General features: G+C 49.4%; 2 long non-coding RNA genes across 4 annotated transcripts in view; both read right to left on the bottom strand.

The window, feature by feature from the left end:
* Positions 1-3,876, bottom strand: part of LOC102382366 — a 7,826-nt gene extending 3,950 nt beyond the window's left edge. Inside the window, exon 1 of the long non-coding RNA XR_323196.1 lies at positions 3,801-3,876. This is a non-coding gene — a long non-coding RNA (uncharacterized LOC102382366). The remainder of the gene's footprint in view (positions 1-3,800) is intronic.
* The window catches only part of LOC102382544, a 102,151-nt gene that overhangs the window by 27,549 nt on the left and 70,635 nt on the right, over positions 1-3,967 (bottom strand). The window lies entirely within an intron of this gene.

Raw genomic sequence — 3,967 nt, 5'->3', positions numbered from 1 at the left:
CCACCTGGGAAGGAGGAACCCCCAGCACACCTATAGGTTGGGGAGTGTCCTTCTCAGCAGCTTGGAGGCAGAGAGGGATCTTGGAGTCAGAATTGACTCCAAGATGAACACGAGTCGGCAGCGTAACAAGGCCATCAACAAGACCAATTGCACTTTTTTGTGCATTAGCAGGTGCATTACTAATAGATCAAAGGAGGTGATGCTCCCCCTCCATGCGGCACTGGTCAGGCTGCAGTTGGAGTACTGTGTCCAGTTTTGGGCGCCACACTTCAAGAGGGACACGGAGAATCTGGAGAGGGTCCAGAGGAGGGCCACTCGCATGATTAGTGGCCTTCAGGAAAGACCCTACAGGGGGAGGTTGAGAGAGCTGAATCTCTTCAGCCTTCACAAGAGACGGCTGAGGGGAGATCTTGTGGCTGCCTATAAATTTATTAGGGGAGGTCAACGGGGAATAGGGGAAGCGTTGTTTACTAAGGCACCCCAGGGTGTGACTAGGAATAATGGGTGTAAACTAGTTGAGAGTGGATTTAGGTTAGATATTAGGAAGACATTTTTCACAGCAAGGGTGGCCAGGATCTGGAATGGGCTTCTAAGAGAGGTGGTGCTATCACCTAGCTTGGAGGTCTTCAAGAAGAGGCTAGATAGTCACCTGGCTGGGGTCATCTGACCTCGGTCCTCTTTCCTGCCAGGGGCAGGGGGTTGAACACAATGATCCATTGTGGTCCCTTCCGACTCTACAATCTATAAATCTATGTCCTCAAACTAAGCAGGTGAAATAATCCCCTTCCCAGGACTGAGAAAGAACTATCAAACTGATCAATGAATCTAGTAGCAAGAATGTTTACAAGTGGGGGGTCCATGCTGTAGAGTTGGAGAACAGAAAATATAGAACCCTATGTATGAGAAACATGGAAACGAGTGATATGGGGAACTATAGGCCTGTTCCCTTTTTCAATAGTATGTCATGTAGTAGCGAGGTGAGGGCTAAGACCCTCTGCTGGCAAATGGCCCCTCTCCATCTCCATCACCCTGTGTTCTACAACCATGCCTTGATCTTGAGTGATAGAATGGGGTTAACAGGGACAGACCTTCTTGAAGTAATTTGTTGCATAGGTGAAGGAGAGGCCTGCCTGATGTCTTTATGGGGCTCCTCCTTCCCCGTACACTCTACCCACACCTCTCCTGAAGAACTATGCTACAGCAGATGTTGAAAGCTTTTGTTTCCCAGATTAGTCTCTCTGGTTTCCCTTTTTCTACTGGCATTTCCCCTTTAGAAATGCCAGATTCTATTCCCAAGCAGTGCCCCTTTAAATGTCAGTAATCCAAACCAATAAACAAATTCATGGGCTTGCTTGGCTGTTCCACCAATATAGTAGCCTTTTGGAAGTCTGAGTCTGATGCTGCAGACCTTCTCCTTTTGCTTCTTTCTGAGCCCCACTCTGCCTCTGGCTATTCCCCTCCTGGTTCCCTGAGTGCTGCCCAGCTTTCCAGCTAAGATTATCCACCCACTTATGTCCCTCAGGCCAAGCTGCTTGTTGCCTGCTGTTCATCACATCTCCCATCTGGTAAGGGGAGGCAGGGTTTCCAGCATGACTCCATTTCCCTGGAGCATCTCCAGTGCTTCCTCCTGCATGCTGCCACCAGTTGCTTCAAAAATGCTTCACATGGCTCCATCAGCCAATCTGGGAGCTCTGCCTTTCTCCTGCGACTGCCCTATGGCTAGTACCTGCTGGATTCCCTGTTCTCAGGTGGACCCAGCTGCCTTCTTTGCAACCTCAGGCAGGCAGGTTTGGAGGGCTTTCCCAGACATTGTGCTGCACGGCAAGTATCCTGTGCCTGAGCGCCTGCTACACAAGCTTTAGAACAAAGTTTGAAGGAAAGGATAACGACAGATACAGGTGCATGGAAAAGGAGATAAAAATACAAGAATTAACAAAGGTAGATCATGCCAGGCTAACTTCCATATCTTGCTTTGAAAAAAGAATTGATTTTTTAGGAAAGGGAAATGCAGTTGATCTAATCTATCTGGATTTCAGTAAAACATCTGATATGATACCATGAGGGAAATTATTAGTCAAGCTGGAGGAGAAATGGATTAATAGAAGAACAGTAAGATGGCTAAGGAACTTGGGTGGATCCAGAGAAGCAAGATCACGTGGCTACACCACCTTTGACACTGTTTTGATGTTTCACCCAGAAGCTATAATGGGGAAGGTCAAAACAGCCTATAACTTTGTCATTTCTAGCCTGATTTGGATGAAACTTGCAGGAATGGTAGCCTCTTCTAAGGGCATGAAGCCTGCCAAGTGTCAAGGAATAGGTGCAGGGAGTTTCAGGACAATACACCCCAAAGTCTTGAAAGCAAAACTCATGTCATGAGTAGAGCAGGAGAATCACTTTGCAATGGTTTTGCTGGAGATGCATCAATTGATGCATGCCAGGGTATTGTTGGCCCTGCTGGCTACAGCATCACACTTCCAGCTCATGTCCATACGGTGGTCAATTATTACCCCCAGGTCTGTGGTGGCAAGTGATGAGGGATCTTCAGTCTGATGAGAGGCAGCAGTTGCACAAGCACCCATGTCATGAGTTTTGCCTGTCAGCAGCTAGGGGTGCAGGACCCCAGAACCCCCCTCCACCCATCTCCTTAACAGCTGGCAGGCTTTGTGGCCGCAGCAGAGCCTAGCAGCCAGGCCTGCAGTACTTCCCCCAGCCACCCCTGTGCCCCAAGACAGACACAGTTGCACAAGTACCCATGACATGAGGTTTGCCTGTCAGCAGCTAGAGATGCAGGGCCCCAGAGCCCAGAACCCCTGCACCCATCTCCTTGAAAGCTGGCAGGCTTCATGGCCTCATGGCCTGCAGCAACTATTCCTGCAGGTTTCATCCAAATCAGGCCAGAAATGACAGTTCTAGGCTGTTTTGACCTTCGCCATTATATCTTATGGGCGAAATGTTGAAACAGTTTCACTGTTTCAATGGAACGGAACGGAACGGAACAGCTATTTCAAATTTAAACAAAATTTGAAACAGAATACTGTTCCATCAAAATGCTGGTCAAAACAGAACACTGCCATTTCAGACTGCCATACTGCATAGTATACTGGCCAACCATGTTCAAGAATATTGAGTTCAAATTGGAAAAGTGTCATGGGATGGGATCCCAGGGATGGCCATGATAACCCTAGGGCTCCCTGACCATGCCAATCCTGCCCAATGGGCACCCTCTTTCTTTCCTGCCACGTCTTGTTGCAACTATGATAAATAGGGAGGCTGCCCTCAAGTTTGTTTGGATACAGTCCTGATGGACCCCACTGAACCCTGCAGGTTCTCAGACCCCTTTTGGGTCCTGCTCCAAAATGGATCTCTCTCAAGACACCCTCAGCCTTATGGGCTAGATGTTTGGTTCCTAACTGCCCCTTTACCATGCCCCAAGCCTCACAGATGCATTCATACAGTGTCCCTCCAAGGCCTTAGTTTCACTTAGCCTCTCCGCAGCCCTGTCTCTCTCTCTGTGCCCACAGTGGCGGTGGGGTCTGTGCACCCCAAATACTGCACCCACACTGGCTCTGGGGTCTCCACACTGTAGTGGGCCCCAGTGAGGCCTCCTCCTTCCCCAATAGCCTCAGCCCGGTCCTCCAGTTTACAGACAGAAACCAAAATATGAGACCCTGGGCTATAACATAATGCAAGCAGCTCAGGGTGTGCTCTGTCCCTTCAAAAGAATCACCCTTCCCCCCAGTACTATGTGCCTTGTAGACCAGGGTATCTGTTAAGCTCCTGAAGTCCCTTAATCTTACCAGAAACCGAATGGGCAGTCAAGCCTCTTCACTTAGCTTCCTCTAGGAGAGCTCCTTCCCTCTTGGCTGTTGGCAGAGAACTGACTCTGTGGTCCCAGCCCTGGGGCTTATATGTGCCCCAGGCCCTGTCTCTTCCGGTCAGCTGACCGCCTGCAGGGGCGTGCTAA

The sequence above is a fragment of the Alligator sinensis genome, unplaced genomic scaffold, assembly GCF_000455745.1.
Source record: "Alligator sinensis unplaced genomic scaffold, ASM45574v1 scaffold392_1, whole genome shotgun sequence".
In the NCBI taxonomy this organism is placed as follows: domain Eukaryota; kingdom Metazoa; phylum Chordata; order Crocodylia; family Alligatoridae; genus Alligator; species Alligator sinensis.
The sequence above is the reverse complement of the archived record's forward strand: the minus strand, read 5'-3'. Positions and strand labels throughout refer to the sequence as shown.